Below are 20,802 nucleotides of genomic sequence, written 5' to 3'. Positions count from 1 at the left end.
GGAAGACAGTATAGCACAGAGAAAACAAGTAGTGACTCTATAGCATCTTACTATGCCGATGGGCAGTGACTGCAATGGGGTGTGGAGGGAGACTTGATAACAGGCATGAATGTAGTAACCACAATGTTGCTCATGTGAAAAACTTCTTAAGATTGTATATCAAAGATACCTTAATAATAATTTTAAAAAACTGCTCAAAATTGACATCATGCTGGACATCTCCCCATTTCCAATCCTTTTAGCTTTATGAAAGATGCATGATATAACTGGACATACTATGTTTATCTCCAAATCTGAGGGCTTAAATAAATTACTCTTTAGAGATAATTTTTAAATGCATTGCTAAATATGAACCTACCGTAAGAGAATGTCGTGTCTAAAAGTATAATTATTTAAAACAACAAGTGAAACCAACCATAGAGACACAAAGACAGAACATATTCTTAATACAATATACTGAAGGAAACAGGGAGCAGGAGAGTTTTTAGGTGTATCTTCTTCATTCTAGAGAACAGGAAACTGAGACTTAGACAAGTGAAGGATTTGTTCAAGGCCAAACCACTACAGTGGCAGTGCTGACTTTAGTTACGACATACTAAATTCTCAGACTTTGTATATACATGACTTCATTCCCTTACAAAATTGTCTAGTGTTCAGATCATGGATTATGGAAAAGAAAAAAACACTGTGTATCTTTACTAGATAAACCACAGTACTTATAATACATAGTGAATAACAGAATAATAATTAAGGATAGACTTCCCTATCCTACTGTTGGAGGATGTGTTTGTTCTCCTCAGTTCTTGTCCCAGCCCCAAGAAAGAACTGAAGGACCGAGACACAGTAGTGAAGCAGAATGAAAGTTTTACTTAAATACACTCCAAGGGAGGAGCAGGCCAGAGTCAAGGTAGAAAAAGGCAGGTTTCCTTGAATAAAGCAGAGGAAGGAAAACCAGATGGAGGAAAGGGAAGCTCATTGAACCCCTACTTGGCATTGGGCATATCCCTTGCCATCTCCTGAAGCCAGGGTCCCTGGCATCCAGTGTTCACTTGAATTTGCACAGCGTGGGAACTAAGTCCCTACCACCCCAGGATTTGGGGCAGCCGCCAAGCACTGGATGGAGTCAGATTATGTTGTGAACTTCCCAAAGGCAAAGAAAGGAGATTTTCAGGCAGGCTACTAAGAGCATGATTGTGTGGTGGGAGTTCCATCCAGGTCACCCAAGTGACAGGAACTTAGAAGCCCAAATCAGAGCTCTCAGCAGCCCCTCCCTACCTATCTGGAGCAGAACAGAGTGACACACTCCAAGAAAGGTGAGTGTGGGTAAAACTCAGGGAGGAGACACGCTTAAGGGTGTAGGGTCTGGGGTTTTATAGTGCTTTTTGGGTAACAGTCAGCATAAGACATGATGTAGACAGATCATTTATAATTCCTTTGAAGTTCTGTCTAAAGAACAGAGTTATTTAGGTGACTATGCTGGTTTGGACTTCAGCACTCTTTGTCCACAGAGATTTATTTACACTTTAGAGGTCTATTGCCCTAGTTACAAAGTTACTTGATTAAGGGGCTGGAAGAGAAGGAAAAAACAGCCTATAGATTAAGTTAAAGAATAAGCTGGGCCTTTCTGCAAGCTAAGTAGATTTTACAATGGCATGATCTAATTGATATAATGAAGACATGGGTTGGCTCAGATACTTTATCTAGTGAATATTCGGACATTCTATGTTACTCCTGGCCTTCAGAACGTCAACCTAATTAACTCAGTAACTCTGTGAATCCTTTCTGACTCCCTAGTTTTATCTGGTTAACTCTGAGTCCCATTTAGTGGGCTTTACTGGCTTTATTTTCCCTCTACCAGCTCATATCTATTTTTTGCCTAACACTACCAAAACCAGGAACACAGACAAAAATCATATATATTTTGTGGTTGTGCACAGAAGACAAAATAGAATGACTTAAATTACTTGAAAAGACATAAAAATTTTAAAGATCAACGACACAGTAACACCTTAAGTGTTAATTAAACACTAAGTGTTAAAGAAGTAATTCTCATTTTCAACTGGGAAGCTTATTTACAAAAAAGCTCTCTGAAGCTAGAATCAGATTGAATGCTGGCTCTGTTACTTCCTACTTAGTTCCTAAGTAAATTAATAGAAAATTAAGACAATAATTACCAGCTTGGACTGTGTCTTAAGGATTAAATAAGGTAAAAATGCAGCAGAGTGTACTTGGCCATAAACAGACACCCCAAAATTTGAGTTTCTTTTCCCTGGTTACAGGATAACAAGGCAGTGCCATACTAACCCAACTAGGACTTAGTTTCTAATTGTTTTCTAGTTCTAGTCCCCATATAGCCCCCCTTTCTCTTAAGGTAACTTTAGTGATTTTTATCTTTTGTAACATTTCATTATGCTCTAATGCATAGGTTTGTAGCTCTAAGAGTCCCTGCCCAGGGCAAGTTCCCAGTGAAGCTGAAGACAAGAGAAAGGACAGGTTGGAGGAAAAAGGCATTGCATAGCGTGGGATTGCTCACAGCTTGCTTGCGTTTGCTAGCCAGCCCTTGCTCCGTCCTTCCCCTACTGCCGTGGAGCACTCTCTCTCCCTGCCTGCCCCTTCTGACAGGAACTCCATGGAGGAGTCCCTAGTAACTGGCAGGTATCAGACTAATTATGTACCAGAATGGAGGAGAAGAGAGAATGGCCGCTTTCCTCCCCCCTTGCCCTGACTGGAGGCTCTCCTGTGGTAAACATCCATTCATATATAAATGGACTAATGACAGGCAGGAAATTCTGGATGAAAATTTCCACTTACCCGACAACCCACCCCTCCAGAATTCTTGCCTCATAATCTACGTGCCCCCAGTCTTCTGCAATGGCCCCTGTGTGAGAAAGCTGAAGCACTGTAACTAAAGTTCAAAGTCTGACTCAGATTAAATCCATAGCTCGCACATTCCACAGGAGGCCAGTGGCTGAACTGGCAGAGGGCTCCAGGCATACTCAGCAAGCAGCAGCTGTGGCTAGGGCGGGCCCAATCCGCAAAGACTAGAAGAAAATAAACTTAAGGGAGATAAAACGTATGTTTAATGACACCAATGTAGGCAAACCTGTCCATGAGGTAGGATGCATGCAGAGAGCGGTCCTGTGATGGGACAATGCAGGTAGGATGTGTGCAGAAGGTCCTGTGACAGGACAGTGGCAGGAACAGGGTAGGTGCAGTGCTACTGGAAGCACATGCACTGGCCACAATAATGAGACGAAAGCCCCTGCAAATGCGTTCACCTCCCAGCCGTGTGGGGTATATTAATACTACCCTGACCTTTGGGGGTCCCTCTGCAATTACTCCAGGAACAAACAGGAGGGCAGCTTCCAGGCCTTGTCCCCAACATGCAAGGAGGGCCAGCCAACACTGGTCCATGTTTTGAGATGTCCAAGGCCATGTAGCCTCCGGGTTGCTGTGGGCCTCAGTCACACGGTATGTTTCTGCCAGGTGGAGGCAAGCCTCACTGGCGGAGAAGAGTTCACACAGTCTTCTGCCCTGGACCAAGTCTGTTTCATCAACCCCTGGGGATGCCAAAGCAAATGGCCTGCAAGCTGCTGTCAGAGGCCTCAGTCACACATCGTCCAGCATATCTGTCAATTTTGCAATGGCAGAGGTAATTGCACATATTTTATCCCAGCCCCACCTGATGGTCTTACATGCCAAGGGGCACAAGGGCCTCAGAATTTGTGTCAAGTGCAGGATACTCTCCAGTAGCCTACAAGATCCAAAACCTTTTGCAGCAATGCCATAGTTATCTGTAAGAGAATCTGAGGAGAGTATAACACATACACAACATTATAGTCCCCTATTCCCAAGGGAATTCAGGCTTATTCCACTCTACAGCCCTACCCCTGCAACTATTTGTAACAGTGAGGGCGCCAGGACACCATTCAGGGTCACAGTAAATCAGGGAGCATTCAGTTCCTGTGTCCATGAGTGCCAGGACACACTACATATTCACTGGGGACTGCTCATTTCTTCAACATGGGGCGTCTCGCAAGCGGCCCCAGCAGTCCCCCAAGGCCTTGATCGTCTCCTCAGTCAAACCAGACACCCAATCATCATCCAGCAAGGTCCCAGACAGGTTCTGCATGTCCTCCCCCAGAAAGTCCTGCAGACACATGGGCCAGACATGGGGCTTTGCCTCCAGCTTCCACGTCTTGGACCTTAGCGGCTGGAGCTGCTGCTCTGGCTTTAATTGCTGCCACAGCGAGGAAGATTCTACTGGGCTGTCCATCAGTTTCTCTTTCACTGACTCTGCCTATATCAAATCAACCCACATTTGGGTCCTCAAGGTCTTCTGAACCTCTTCTTTCAGCAGCAGATCATATCTCCTTCCAAGCTCTTACAGTTTCAACCTCCCCTGGATCTGCTATAGTATGAGTAACCTCACTTATGGCTTACTCTATGTGGTGGGGCAAGAATCGTCAGCAGCGACCCAAACAGGGATTGGGGAGCTGTATGGAGCACCAGATTTCTCATCCCCATGGTGAACAACTCCTCATCGAGGCCCTGAGGGTCCATATTGTAGATGATACTCATGCCAACTCCCATAAAACCTGCTGGAGCTCTGCATAGCATACATCTGACAGCTAGTTGGGGTACAGTGATTAGGCCATATGGCTCGAAGTGCTGCTGTCAGCTAGTCCAAAAGCACATAATTCCCTGGGGTCTGATGGGCATTTTGTAACCTCTGCAGGAGAGTGGGGTGAGTCATCAGGGAAGCCAGTGTATCCATCTCTGACCCAGACAGAACAATGCCCTCTACTCCTAAATCCCAAAAATGCAAAAGCCGCGTGGGCAGAAGCTTGAGGGTTTCTACTGAAACCAGGTGCTCAAACCCACCAGCTCCGTCTGGGTATAGGGGCGGAGCATGGAGTGCTCCACAACGTAGGAGAGGGCTGCTCCTCTCCCTGAGGAACCCATATTTGCTGTGTCTTTATTTTCTTAACTACAACTGGTTAGGCTTTCAATATGGGAGGGGCTGCTAACTCAGGTGGTGGCCTTGGCAACTCTATCCTCAGCCCGCCCCCTCAGTCCCTGGACTCCTCCTCCCCTAACATCTAGTCTACCATTTCCAGAACCAAAGGCACCACCCCTTCTTTAACCTCCCCCACGGCCTGTTGCAGCCCACATTTTTCTGCTGACCCCTCCTGTACCACTAGCATGTCTCTAAGCAGCATGATCTGTTTTCAATAGCTTTCGCTTTTTCAGAGCATCCGGCAACTCGTTTTCCTGTTCTGCTAATTGCAGTCGAAGTACATCTCTCTCCTTGGTAACTCCTTCCAATACTGCAAGAAACAGCCAATCCACATTTTCTGCTACCTCGAGACTACTCAGTTCTCCTAAGGAGTTCCCTATTTTGCTGAGGGCCAACTCCACTGCCTCCAATGTCCCAACCCTTTCCCAATTCTAGGTAGGGGCCCACTCCTCTAGGAGGCACTTTACACCAGACAACATCCCCACTAGGGGATCTCTGGGTGAATCTCCGCACCCATAGGGGGGTCCCAGGTGAATTCCCACCACCCACTGGTGGGTACCTGGATGAATCCTCACCACCCATAGTGGGGCCCAAGGGTGTTTCTCCATCATCTACAGGGGCAGCTCACTGCAACATCACACTCATAAGGGCAGATTTCGGGTTCACTGGATCCTGCCGACTATGCTAAAATGTAGCTCCGGGAGTCCCCACCCAGGGCAAGTTCTTGGTGAAACCAAAGACAAAGCAAGGGGCAGGTTGGGAGACAGTCTTTACTGCTCGTAGCTCACTTGGGTTCACTAGCCAGCCCTCGCTCTGTCCCTCCCCTATGGCCCTGGTATGCACTCTCTCCCCCTGCCTGTCCCCTCGGGCAGGAACTCCATGGGCATTTCCTTAATGACTGGAGGGTGTCAGACCAATTAGGTACCAGGAGTGGAGGGGAAGGAAGGAGAGGGTAGGGGAGAAAGGCCGTTTTCTCTCTACCCCTTGTCCCCAGATCGGCCAGAAGCTCTGCGGAGGTAAACATCCATTGGTATGTAAATGGACTAAGGTCAGGTGGGAAATTCTGGGTGAACACTTCCATTTACCCCACAGGTTCTCAAAACTTTTCCTGCCTCCCTCCATCAAAATCAATTGAGTGTCTCATTCCTTCATAACACCAATGATAGCACAGAGAAATCTAGATAAACTGATAAACTGTTCAGGAGCAAGACTGTATAAAAATATAATATGTAATAAATATTAAACATATATTAAACAAAAATATATTATGTATAAAAATATGACTGTAAAAAAAAGTTGCAAAAATAACATCATTTTTGACGATGTTATTCTGAACCCAGACCCTGAGTGGTATGAGGTGAGGTAAATGAGATGGCTGAGTCATGACAAGTCTTTGAAGGAGATAAAATAGGGGCAGGAAGGTCTTGCAAGAAACCACATCATGTTAAACATGGGATATCTATTTCCACCTACTTACAAGCAGGAACTTGTGAAACAAATTAAGCAATCCTCCAATCAACTGCTTAACATCTTTGTAGTCAGTATCTTGAGGCAGATCAACAACATATATGGAAAAAATACACAAACAGATGTATATCTTATAATGGCAGATGTCATGCTTGATATAATTTTTATAGATGAATGGTTTGTCAGGGAAGAAAAGAAATTTTCCCTCTACCTTCCTAAGGTTTTGCATCTTGGCTGAGACCCCCCCATACTAAAAAGAAATATAAATTTTTTAAAAAAATTTTAATTTCATACCTATGGGGACCCCACAAAGATATAAAACCCAAAGACAACCAGACAACTGAAGCTCACATACCATCCTGCGCTAAGGAGAAAGGGGTAGGGGCCATGGCTTCAAAGGGGAGGAAGGCAACCACAGGAAGACAAGAAGAGCAAATGTGGAGGAAACAAACCTTTGCCCTGCCACCCAGATACATTTCTCACACGAAAAAGTATTCTACAGTAATAGCTCTCTGCCTGGTATAGGCGCCCTTTCTAAATTCTTTTAGGCAGTTAGCTGAGCAGTAAAGAAAGAGCTTTTCTTGACTGGCCGGGTCTTGATGACTTCAGCTGAAAATAATCCACATGCCAAAGTGGCACATTTTGGGGTGGCATATTTTGCTCCTTTTCAGGTTTAAGCAACACTGGGAGAATAAACATAAAAGTACATAAACAAGAGAGGTAATTTATATATTCAGGCAGAAAAAAGAATGAAATCTTGTTATCTAAGATAACGTGTAGACCTAGACAGTATTATACTAAGTGAAATAATTCAGACAGAAAATGACAAACACAGTATGTTTCAACTTATATATGGAATAAAAAAAAAAAAAACCAGAAACAGACTTATAAATATTGAGAACAAACTGACAGTTGCTAGAGGCCTGGAGGGCAAGGGGATAGGAGAGTTAGGAAGGAGATTAAGAAGTACAAACTTTCAGTTATATATAAATAAGTAATGGGAATGAAAAGCACAGGATAGGGACTGTAGTCAATAATATTGTAATTGTGCATTGACAGATGGTAACTGTACTTATCATAGTGAGCATTTCATAATGTACATATAAATGTTGATTCACTATGTTGTACACCTGACACTAATATAATATCCCATATGTCAATTACACTTGAATAAAAAAAGGTTATAAATGTACCACAGTGACACAGCAGGGATATGTCTGCCACCTGCTGACAGAAAAATAAGATTGCACAGATTTCCCAGATGGCAGATCATTAAAGAGAGGAAATCTATTAGGTAGGGTTTATGACATTAAATTTCAAACAAGTCATTATACTTAAGATATAAATTACAACCTCTAATTTGAGAGAGTAAGAATTAAAGCAGGATTCAAGTTTCTTTATATGTTTAATTCAGTAACTCTAAATAATGTGATACCTAAACTATTTTAAAAGCAAACAAAAAAGGAATATATGGAAATGACAACATAAACAATAGGGAACATTTAAACTGCTATGAAAAATTAAGAATAATCCAAAAGATTTTGTGAAATTATAAAATCTGTGAAGGAAAAAGTTTCCTTCTACCTTTCTAGGTTTTTTATTGAGACTCTCCTGTAATAAAAGACCAATAAACAGTAGAAAAACAAATAGTTTAATAACATGCATACCTCCTGTATACATGGGACGGGACCCAGGGAAATTCATTAACTTCCGAAAATGGCCCAAGTCATCACCTTAAAACACCATCTCTAGCTAAAGACTAAAGGAGATGTTACGTGCAGGAGAGACAGGTTTTCAGGCAAAGCACAGTAAACAAGAGTAAGGTTGTTACGCAGATTTAAGTCTGAGCCTTCTCCATTGGTAAGAGTTGCTACAGATTTATTCATCTCCCTCTTCCTGGTAGAGAGGGAGACTCCCTTACAAATGGAGATTTCCCTGTGCAAAAGGTAACTTCTAGTCCATCTTCAGAGCTTCTCAGTGTCTGCTGTGTCTCTGAAATAATCTGCTCAAATAATCCGTACGCCAAAGAGGTATGTGTAGGGCTGACATATTCTGCTACCCACAAGAGCAGGAACTGAATAAGTATGCATTAAAGATAGTTAAGTCTTACACTGCTGTGGGAGGAGCAGAAAGGGGAGGACAGAAAATTGGCTGAGTGCAGGTATGAAATCTGTAGGATTTAAAAGGGAGCAGAATTTGTAACTCCAAAATATACCTCTTTGGCATAAGGATTATTTTAGGCTGATTAATTTTTAAAAAGCAGCAGACATTGCAGAAGCTCTTAAGACCAATGTAGAGCAATTTGTTAAGAACAATTTATACTTACAGAGAAAATCTCCATTTGTAAGTGGGTCTCCCTCTCCGGACTTGAAAGAAGGACTGACTGAAGTATGAGAAACTCCTATCTGCAACCCTATGTTTACTGCTGCATTATTTACTGTGGGTAAAACTGTAATATTTCCAGAATATCTCACCTGGCTTTAGTACATTTGCATATGGACAGGCGGTCTTCAGCGGTGGAGAGCAGTCATCTCCATATCAGTGGGTAATTATCTGGGCAAAGGAGGGCTTATATGAACCTGAAAGATTATGGGAGTTCGGATTTACTTCGGCCAGAGCAGGATAGAGAGATGGCCTGGGACTGCAATTTGTAAGCAATAAACAGGTTTTAAATTTTATTTCTCCCTTTGATGTCAGTTTTAGAGGTATTATGCCCCAGGGTTTCCTTTCCCAGGACTTACATTCACATAGCCAAGAAATGGAAGCAACCTAAGTGTGATTAATAGATGAGTGGATAAAGAAGATGTGGCACCTATGTTGCCGGGCAGCTGTGTCTGGGGAGGTGTCTCCCTGTGCACTAGGTGAAGCCCTAGGAGAGACTGCAACCTGGATGGGGGAGGGTTCTTGACTCTGGACAAGAAAGAATTCTTTCTCCAACAAGTCTGACAGGTGCCAGGTGAAATAGGGCAGACAGGAGACAAGCATCACAGTTAACTTTTCCTGCCTGTCATGAAAAATGCTGAGATACAAACAGTATAGTAAGAACAAGAAGGATTCCATCTTTAAGCTAAGATGACATTTTAAAAACCAGGAAGTTAGGAAGTAAAATTTCTAACATTCTTTAGCAAACAGCCAATAAATAACTCAAACCACTTTGGGGGCAGTCTTGATTGGTATGTTCCCAGAGGTTAGTTGCTATCCTGGAGAGGAACTGACCAATTTCTTGTGTTAAATTAATTTTGTAGAATTATCTGGACGACTAATAATAAAAGAGACTTAATGTCTCTCACTGGAGATAAGCATTTTGAGACCACTTTCCAGGTCTATACCCACTCCCTGGCACCTTTGAAAAATCCTTAAGAGGGAACCTCCAACCTTTCAGTGCTTATCTCTGAGGATGCCCACACTTTTTAAGTGGATAACTTTAAATAAAGTTTTCTTGTGGTAGGAAGCCAAGCCAAGAATAGGGACAAATGTTTCTTAAAGGCTTTAAGAAGGTAGAGGAAAACCAGGGTGCTTGAGTTTGAAGCAATGTAACAATGTGCCCCCCACCAGGACCCAGTGATATGGAACAGCTTGTTGATCACAGTCATGTAGACCCATTAGTTTACAACAGGGTATCTGGGTAAACTTTATATTGAGATGGGTTAAAACATAACTAGCATTCTGGCTGAACCTATAGTACACTAACGGCTCCCACTGCAAAATCCCTGGGGGGCTGACTCTCCTTCACCCTTTTAGTGAATGTAGAAAAGTCATGGCCCTGCTGTGCTTGGGGCTCAGCCTTTGGATATGAATCCACCGAGCCAGTGCTGGCACTAGTAAACTGCTTCTCACCAAATGTCAAAGTGTTCTAACTCCTTGCTCATAGTTCCCGTGGTTGCTGCAACATTCTCACTACTCAACTTAATTGTGTTTTGTCTCTGCGCTTTTCCAGTGGTAAGTGTTTTGTTTCTTTGCTATTACATTCTATTTCTAAGTCTTCACTTAGCTCTGCTTTACTCCTGGTTAAGTAGGGAGGGGCTGCTGAGAGCTTAGATTTGGGCCTGCAAGTTCCCATAGCGTAGGGGACCTGGACAGAACTGCAGCCTGAAAACCTCTTTTCTTTGGGAAGTTCTCAGAATATAATCTCACTCCATCACATGTTCTATGGCTCCCCAAATCCTGGAGTGGTAGGGGCTAGCTCCCATGCAGTGCAGACCCAAGCGGACATGGAATGCCCAGTGACCTGGCTTTACAAGATGGCAAGGAAATCTGCCTTATACCAAGAAAATGTTCAGCAAACTTTCTCTCTTTCCCTCTGCACTTTCCTGTTCTTGGACACCTGCAAGGCAGCTGACATTCCCTGCTACTCTCACTTTAATTAATTCCTTCCTTACCTACACTCTTTCAACCTGCTTGAGAATTTTTTCTCCTACAGTCAAGAACCCTCCCCCCTTCCCAGGTTGTTTCATTTGGTGTGCAGAGAGAGACCTCCCCGATGCAGCTGCCCAGCAACACAGTTAAGGAAGGAATTCATTAAAACAAGAGTGGCAGTGAATGGCAGCGGCAGTGAATGGTAGCAGCCATGCGGCAGCAGAGAACAAGGAAGAGCAAGGGGAAGTTTAAGTCTAGAAAGAAATGAAATAGCAAAGTAACAAAGATGCTATCATTGGAAGAGTGCAGAGACAAAATGCATTAAGTTATGCAGTGAGAAGACCTTACTTAAAAAGTACACACTTGAAGAAAGGGGAGTGAGAGCAACCACAGAGAGGAGGCACACTTAAGGGTCTAGAGTTCCGTCTTTTAAGGCTTTCAGGGATGGGGCAAAGGTAAGGGAGGCAGGGCAGGGCAGGGAGGGGTGGGTGGGTGTGGACTTGATATGTGGTCTCATGACATCTCTGGTGAGCAACATTATATCACCACCCACAGTCAGTCCTTCAGATGATTCTGTTAAGATAAACTTAACACAAAGAATTTACTGATCCTGTTCTTCTCCAAGGCAGTGTTTTCCCTCTGGGAAACACCATTTAAGCACTGGAACGTAACAGTTAAAAACTGCTTGCCCTGCCTTAAGATAGGGTGGGTTACTGTCTTATTACCGAAGAATATATTAGGAATCTTACCTCCTAACTCCCTGGTTTTTAAAATGAAATCTTAATCTTAAGAGGGAGTCCCTCCTGTTTTTACTATACTGTTTATATCTTGGCATTTTTCATCATAGGTAGGAAGGATTAATCATGATGCCTGTCCCATGTTCCTACCCTACTTCACATATACACAATAGAATATTATCCAGCCATTATAAAAAGAAAGAAATCTTGCCATGTGCAACAACTTGGATGGATCTAAAGGGTATTATGCAGAGTAAAATAAGCCAGGCAGAGAAAGATAAATACCATATGATTTCTCTTATTTGTGGAATATAAATACAAAACAAAACAGAATGAACAAAACAGAGGAGTAGACTCAAAGACACTGAGAAGTGACTTGTGGCTACCATAGGGGAGGAGCTGGCAGGGTGGGAAGGATGAGGGGTATGAAGGGGCACAAAAACTCTCAATCATAATGTAGACTGGTCATGGAGACAGTAGTACAGCATGGAGAATATAGTCAATGATCTGTAACATCTTCCTATGTTGACAGATAGTAGCTGTACTAGTGGGAATGAGGATTTAATAATATGGGTAACTGATAAACCAATATGTTGTATATTTGAAACTAATATAAGATTGTATATTATCTATACTTCAATTAAAAATATGTATATAACATTAATAATTTTTAAAAAGAAACTCCTATCAAGAGACAATGCTCTTAAATCTCATATCAACCTTTACTCACTTTAGCCATACTTTTCCTCCCCTCCACCCTTTATCAGGTCTTCCCACACCTTACCCTCTTTTTGTCTTTAGCTTTAGATAGTACAATTCTAAACCACCTAAGTGAGTTACTCATTTCTCCCATGTTATTATATACATGTTATTCACTTGTTTGTTTTTCTCTTGCTAGTCTGTCTTTTGCTACAGGGTCAAAACTAGAGAATTTAGAAAGGCAGAGGGAAAATAATTTCCCCTCCTCCACACTCAACTCCTAATTCAGCTACCAAATTAATCATACTAAAATGCATTCCAGATCTTATCACTTACTAAAAAAAAAAAACACTCAAAGACTCTTTCACCAAGAAATTACAAATTCCTTACTACTGATAATGAAGATGTTTCTACAGGTCCCTACATGCTTTTAAAATGTTTTTAATCAGTCAGTTTAAAAAATATGTATAAAACACATGCTCACGTTATTTCAAACAGTATGAAGCGTTAAAGGATGAGAAAGCTGAAGTCACCCTCCACGGTCTCATGCTCCCAAGTTCTATCATCACCAGTAACAAACACAGACACCTTCTAGTACAGTTTTTCAAGAATTTCCACTGATATATAAGCATATACATGTATATTTCTTTTGGAACCTCAACTTGTACAGCTTGCTTTTTTCTCTAGTTACTATCTTTTGAACTTTTTTAAAAAAATGTTAACTCATGATACCAAAAAAAAAAGTTTACTCATATAGATCTACTTTTGCTTTTAGAGCTGCACAATATTTTATTATACACATGGACCATAATTTAACCATGTACTATAATTTATTTAACCAATGTATATTACCTCCAACAAAGTAAATTAAAGTGACCATTTTTCTGTATCCTCATCACTCTGCTTCCTCTCTTCACACAGTTAATGCTTTAGCAGCCCTCATTCTGACAATGTGAGCAATTAACCGGGAAGTTTTGTGAAGTAAAATCTGTGATTTTGCTGGAGGCAACAATTTGAACTGTTTATATCAATGGTTCTCAAACTTTAGCATTTGCAGAATCATGCAGGGTTTGTTAAATGAAAAAAAATAGAAGGATCTAACAATATGATGGCTTTTAGACCACAAAGAGAATTCTTGGATAAAGTTAAAATATTAGTATCTGGTTCAAAGGTGACTCAATCCATTAGGTAAATGAATTCACAACAAAAGGAGTAAGAAAAAAAATCTGCAAAGCTATAACTGTTTCAGGAATTATTCTAACATAAAAATAGCTCACTAGACATGTGAAGGAATGGGAACCCTCCTACACTATTGGTGGGAATGTAAATTGGTGCAACCATTGTGGAGAGCAGTAAGGAGTTTCCTCAAAAAACTAGAAATAGAAATACTATTTGACCCAGAAATTCCTAATTCCTAGGAATTTTCCCAAAGAAAACAAAATCCCTGATTCGAAAAGACATATGCATCCGTTTATCACTGCTCTATTTGCAATAGCCAAGATACGGAAGCAACCTAAGTGTCCATCAATAGATGAATGGATAAAGAAGATGTGGTACATAAATACAATGGAAATTATTCAGCCATCAAAAGAAAAAAAAAATCCTCCCATTTGCAACAACATGGACGGATCTAGAGGGTATTATGCTCAGTGAAATGAGCCAGGTGGAGACAGACAAATACCATGATTTGATTTATTTGTCAAGTATAAAAACAAAGCAAAACAGAAGGAACAAACAGCAGTAGACTCATAGACAGGGAGAAGGGACCAGCGGTTACCAAGGGGGAGGGGCTGGGTGGGAAGGAAAGCATTAGGGTGGGAAGGGAGGGTTAAGGGGATAAAGGGACACAATAATTCTCAATCACAATATAAATTGGTCACAGGGACAGTAGTACAGCATGGAGAATACAGTTGATGATTCTGTAATATCTTTCTAAGTTGACAGATAGTAACCACACTACAGGGGGTGAGGATTTAATAATATGGGTAACTGTTGAACCACTGTGTTGTATATTTGAAACCAACATAAGATTGCATTGTCAGCAATACTTAAAAAAAAAAAGGCTACCTCATAAAGTACCTTTTGTAGGATCTGAAAAATCAAAAGTTAGCATAAGTGCATAAGTACAGCCATCTTAAAGGCTTAAACACCACCCTCTAAGCTAGGAGAAGGAAAATTATTAGAATCTTGAAAAACAAGTTAGTCAGCCGTGTTAAATGTAGTGACCTTCAGTTAGCTAACCTCAAATCAGTTAATCATGAACACCAGGTGGTGGGCAGCTGCGGCCTTCAGACTGCTAACCTTGGTCGGATAGTCATGCATACCAAGCTTATCTTGCTGAAACACTGTGTAAGAAAATACTGTCTTTTTGAAAATGCTATGCTATAAAAACCTCTGGCTTTAGCTGCTCAGGGTACTTGTTGAGACCCGCTGCGTCGGGCTAACTTGGACCCCTGCTAGCTGGTTCCTGAATAAATTCCTCTTGCTTATTGCATCAAGAGACGCCTTTCGTGAGTGATTTGGGGCAGCGTCCTCCTCTGGGGAAATCCAACATTTGGGGGCTCGTCCGGGATCATGCGCTCACCCCGCTTCACTCCCGAAGTCGCTCTTGGAGGAAGAAGTAAGATTAGTGGCGCCTTGGTTTGTCTGTATTCTGTTTTCTGTTTTTCAGTAAGACCGGTCAGAATTCTGAAAGGGGGTACCCACCGTCTGGCAGCTGTCCCGATCCTGTAAAGGGGTCGAGACTGGAGCACCGCAGGCTGCAACCCTGGGGGACGCCTCGGGGAGGTTGGGAGGCCAGGGACGCCTGGTAGCCTCCCGTCTGTTTTTCCGGCAAGGTGAATCTGATGAGATAGGGTTGATTTTTGGGCGCCAGGAATATCAACCCTCTGATTCCTTTCGGTTTCTGTTTGAAAATCTGAGAAAAACAAAAAGCGGCCGCTGTGTGTCTAATCTGTGTGTCTCTGTTTTTTGTGTCTTTCACGTGCCTAATAATTGTTATACTGACAATGGGACAGACTCAGACAACCCCCTAAGTGTGTAAATGAATATATCTTTCTACCTCCGGATGGTATTAATGAAATTGATTTAAAGACAAGCGCTTGTGAAAATTGAGTGTTCTAAAACTTCCAGAAAACCTGATAAAAAAAGTGTTAAGCATTAATGCTAACTTGAGTTTGCCTGAGGCGGGCATGTCCTGGTAGTTATCAGCTGCCTAAGTTTACCTAAGGTCATTTAAGTCATGTTATCTGCTAAATCTTTTAAGAATAGAATGCTTAGAAGCTTGGCTTTGTCTAGTGTTCAGTGGGGGTCTTGTGAGTAGGCTAGCGTAGTTGTTGCAGGTAAGTGAGCTGGATAAGTGTGGCAAGTGAACACCTTTTTAATTGTGTGTTGCAGTGTGTATGCCTACCTGCAGCCTGAGAATCTTTGTAGTAACTTAAAGCCTTAGAGTTTTGTTAAGTTGAGAAGATGTGCTCTGTGTTTGCTGGGAGATTGTGCTGTGAAGCTCATGGTTGCAGAAATTGTAGAATGTGTTCGTAAGTTTGTCGGTCTAGAAAATGTTAGTTTGACAGTTTGAAGTGTCCTGCTTCTCAGTGTTCACTATAAGTTAAAGTTTCTAATGGTTTTAAGTTCTAATTAAAACCATTTAAAGCAATAAAGAAAACATTTCTCTATGCTAAAGGCTGTATGTTTTAATAAGAAAAAGTATAAAGAATGAAAACTCTTTTGCATGCTAAAGAATGTGTTTTGTGATAAAAGAAAGTAACTTTGTTCTAAAGTACAGCTATTTATTTAAAGAGAGACAAAGAGAGAAAACAGCGTGGTGCCTTTTCTTGTGGAAGATCCACTCAGCCTGTTGCTTTGGGGGGAGGGTTAGGATGTTTAGAGATAAAATGAGATAAACCCAGTCAAGCCCCAGGCAAGCCCAGGCATAATTCTCACCGGCTTATGTGCTTGGGACCATGGGGCAAATGAAGAATAAATTACTATATTCTTACAGATATAGTCGTGCCTAGTGAAATTAAAGCAAGTGAGTCTTGATATCAAGTGCACAGCAAAATTAGAATCTCGTTTCCAGTTAAACAGTTTTCTTTAACTGTTAGTCTGCTCTTAATGTTGAAAGATCAAAGCAGTTTCTCATGCTTAAAGTCTCAGTGAGTTGCCATGAAATCGTAATATTAAAAAGGACTAAAAGCTAAAGTTTGTTAACAACTGTATAACCTTTATTTGCCTTTGAAATATTTTGTTATTGAAAATGATTGCATGGCCTGAAAAAGTGAATTCCTAAGCAGAATGGTAACAAAGCTTTTTTCAGCTGATTAAATGCACTTAGTTAACAAACCAAAATTTATTCTTAAAAATTGAACTGTAGAATCTGGACAAGATTATGTTTCTCCCAGAAAAACAGGTTTCACTGTAAAAGTTTAGATAGACAAACATGTGACCACTTTTGAGAAAAGTTGTAATAGATTTTTTGAGAACTGAAGGGTCCCCACCAGTAAGATGGCAAACTTCCGGCTTCTCTTCGGGGGGGGGGGGGGGGGGGTCCTCAGTTCCCGCCGGCGCCACCTGAAGCCCAATCACCTCTCGCCCCCCTCCCAATCCCAGCACCTAGCCAACAGCCACCAGCCCCGTAGAAGTGACACCTCAATCAATTCATGCCCCCTCCTATATAACCCAGCACCTTTCCCTAATAAAGCGGAACTCTCCGGTGAATTGCTGCTATGTGTCGCTCCTTTCCTTTCAAGAACCACCAGGTCTTCTTGTTTAATTTATATGCTGTATGTTTTAAAAAAAAACATGGGGGACTCTCCATATTTTTTAATGCAAATGATCTTAGAGCTTTTAATAGAATTTGCATAGCAGCTTATATCTACTATTAAAGAGTAAAACATTCTTGAAGCTTTCAGGGAAGACCTGTAGACTTAAGCACTTTCTCTGCTTTTTTGTATCTGGTTTTAGACACTTATGCTGAGTTATGTTCTTATTATTTTCACTGTTTGTAAGCTATTGATTGTAAGCCAAAATTTATCATTTCTCAGTCCCTAAATGAAGAAGTAAAATGCCTGATCTCTTTCATCTCAAAGCATATTTCTGGTCAGATCTGAATATCTGTGTGAAAGAAAGGGACATTTAAATTTGAGATTCTGCTTAAACTTTTAAGTTGAATTTGACTATAGCCATATTCATTCTTTGTATGTATCTCTAACAGGCCTTTTGTATGCCTGGTGATATTATACTCTGCCTTGAGTTTAGACAGTTCTTTCAGCTAAATATGAATTCTTATTATAGCTTTTTTCCCCTCCTGAAGATGAAAGCAGAAGAATCTACCATCTGCTACCATTCTCTCAAGAATGCTTAGTAACCTAGAATTATTTTGACTTTCTGTATATTGTCTTTAAAAATTGACAGCAGCAGTCAATTTTTAAGCAGTCAACCTTTTTAAGATGTCTCATTTACTGTGCTGAGTATATAGACAATAAATGTGTAATGATAGTTCTAAAAAAATTAAATGCAAAAAGGTGCTTTTACCTCTAGTTAACTCTGATATTTTCCAGAGGGCCCCTGGAACATGTCAGAAGAATTTTTTCTCATTAGAGAAAGTATTTGACTAATTTGGCTTATTTATCTGATATATATATTTACCAGGAAAGCACTGTCAAAGAGAATGATGCTAAACTTTGTTACTGAATGTTTTGTATTACAGAAATATCTGAATTACCTTATGTCAACTGTTTCACAGTAAGCTCTCATCAGATCTTTAACCATTGTCATTTGTAAGTCTTTTGTCATTTATAGTATTATCCCTAAACTGGTAAAGAACTGGATTTCAGCAGAACAGGTATTAGTTACATAAGATTACATAAACTAAAGAAAATGATTTTGTGTCTTTTTGTTTCAAATGTTGCTGATAAAGTGTTTTAACCTTGTTCTCTTAAACTGACAACAGTTTAGTAAATGACTATCTTTATGAGCAGAATTGAAACGTCCTTCTTTCTACTTGATCCCTCCAGAGTTTAAAAACTTTCAGTGACTGTTTTTGTATTCCATGGCAGTATGTTTATTTGCACGAGTTCAATAAGAATCTGCTTTCCTTGTGAGAAGACTACTTAAGAACACTGGTTATACTACCAGGGCTTTGACTGGAATGTCATACCTGAGAGACATGTGTATAGACTCAGATGTGAACAACTTTAAAGAACTAAGATTGACTTTATAAAGCCAACAAAGCCCCTTGGAAGAACTGGCCTGGTACCTTGCTTACAGAGTTCCCAGCAGCCTTACCAGGTGAGTAAAGAAGGTCACTTCCTGGCAGGTGCAGAGACCTCGAGAAAAGAAGAATTCATCCAAATCTACAGGTACTGCAGGCAAAGCCTGATGGCAAGTCTAGCTTGACTGTCTAGCCTCAAGAGGCTTTTAAAAGTTCAATCTGAAATTCCTTACAAAAAGTTCCAGCAAAGCATATTTAAAAGAGCCTGTGTAATCAATTGCTCTTCTTGCTGCACCTGTGCAAATAATCAAGCCAGCTGTTAATTATTTTCTTAACCTAGTTACTTCTAGTAAAAATGAGAGTGATTTTAGAGAGAAGTATTGTTTCAATAATGCAGCCTCCTTCCAGAATAAAAAAATCCAACTCCAGATGCTGCTACATAACCTAATAACACAATTTGTTTTATCTTGCCTAGAAGCCACAAAACTGCAAATAGTAATAAAAATGAGACCCAGAATAAAAGTGCCAGCCTTCTGAAGCCCTCTCAACTGACCAGTGATGGAGACCTAGCTGCACCCTTTACTGCACCCCCTTCTCAGCACGAAGCAGCCAGAGCGGTCATCGCCCCTTTTCCCTAGCAGCAGCTAGAGTCTCTATCTGTAGAAGAAAGAATGAGACCATACCCATAGCCTTCCCTGGTAAAAACAGGTATTTAATCCCTCCTCCCAAGGGATGGTGGGCTTGTAACACTGGAGTGACCCCATGTGTCTCTACTTCTGCCTTCAACTCTTCCCGTGATTTCTGTATCATGGTCCAGCTGGTGCCCAGGTTGATGTATCAGGATGATCTCTCATTCGTAGCTGAATCTGAACCTAGGCGTAGATATAGAAGAGAGCCGGTCTCGCTGACCTTAGCTGTATTGTTAGGGATAGGTGTCACAGCTGGAGTGGGAACGGGAGCAGCCGCTATTGTCCAAGGGAACCAACATTATGAAGGGCTAAGGACAGCTATTGATGAAGACCTAAGGACCATAGAGCAATCCATTACAAAACTTGAAGAATCTCTGACTTCCCTCTCTGAGGTAGTCTTGCAGAATAGACGAGGGCTAGATCTGCTGTTCCTAAAAGAAGGAGGACTGTGTGCAGCTTTAAAAGAAGAATGCTGCTTTTATGCAGACCATTCCGGAATAGTAAGAGATTCAATGTCAAAGCTTAGGGAAAGGCTAGGCCAGAGAAAGAAAGAACGAGAAGCCAGCCAAGGGCTATTTGAATCTTGGTTCACTAGATCCCCGTGGTTTACAACCCTGATATCCACTCTGGCTGGGCCCCTACTCATCCTTGTGTTGCTCCTCACTTTAGGACCCTGCATACTAAATCGGCTGATAACTTTGTTAGAGAAAGAGTGAGTGCTGTTCATGTGCTGATGTTGAGGCAACAATATCATTCACTCACCCCACAAGAAGACACAAACATTCCATGATTGGAATGCCCCTAAAGAGAAGTGGGGAAATGTAGGATCTGAAAAATCAAAAGTTAGCATAAGTGCATAAGTACAGCCATCTTAAAGGCTTAAACACCACCCTCTAAGCTAGGAGAAGGAAATTAGAATCTTGAAAAACAAGTTAGTCAGCCGTGTTAAATGTAGTGACCTTCAGTTAGCTAACCTCAAATCAGTTAATCATGAACACCAGGTGGTGGGCAGCTGCGGCCTTCAGACTGCTAACCTTGGTCGGATAGTCATGCATACCAAGCTTATCTTGCTGAAACACTGTGTAAGAAAATACTGTCTTTTTGAAAATGCTATGCTATAAAAACCTCTGGCTTTAGCTGCTCAGGGTACTTGTTGAGACCCGCTGCGTCGGGCTAACTTGGACCCCTGCTAGCTGGTTCCTGAATAAATTCCTCTTGCTTATTGCATCAAGAGACGCCTTTCGTGAGTGATTTGGGGTGGCGTCCTCCTCTGGGAAAATCCAACACTTTCAGTCAAGAATCCCAGATAAGGTTTACTAACTTAGAAAACTTATTTAACATACTACAATGCTGTAAGTTTTTTGTGTCACTTGGAGAATTGATTTTTTATTAGTATAACTGCTGAAAAATAAATCAAAGAAAACGTTTTCCCCTAAACCTTGTATCATTAAATTTTCAGAGTTAGCCTTAACCAGAATGGTAATCAATCTCATTAAATGGAAAAAAAAAAAATTCATTACATAAGAGATCAAATTTTCATTCAAGTTGAAAATGTGGTTAAACTTGTTTCAAGAGGATAATACACAGGAAACATGACAAATGTGGTTTGAAAAGATAAATTTA

General features: G+C 41.2%; 1 protein-coding gene and 1 long non-coding RNA gene across 4 annotated transcripts in view; one reads left to right on the top strand and one right to left on the bottom strand.

The window, feature by feature from the left end:
* The window catches only part of NT5C3A (5'-nucleotidase, cytosolic IIIA), a 75,263-nt gene that overhangs the window by 28,790 nt on the left and 25,671 nt on the right, over positions 1 to 20,802 (bottom strand). The gene's annotated exons all lie outside the window — the stretch shown is intronic.
* LOC140849882 (uncharacterized) lies at positions 14,009 to 20,406 on the top strand. Its single transcript, XR_012132206.1, has 2 exons — positions 14,009 to 14,628; positions 18,336 to 20,406. It is a non-coding gene; the product is annotated as an uncharacterized lncRNA (long non-coding RNA).

Source organism: Manis javanica, chromosome 6 (assembly GCF_040802235.1).
Source record: "Manis javanica isolate MJ-LG chromosome 6, MJ_LKY, whole genome shotgun sequence".
NCBI lineage: Eukaryota > Metazoa > Chordata > Mammalia > Pholidota > Manidae > Manis > Manis javanica.
This window is presented reverse-complemented; position numbering and strand designations above follow the sequence as displayed.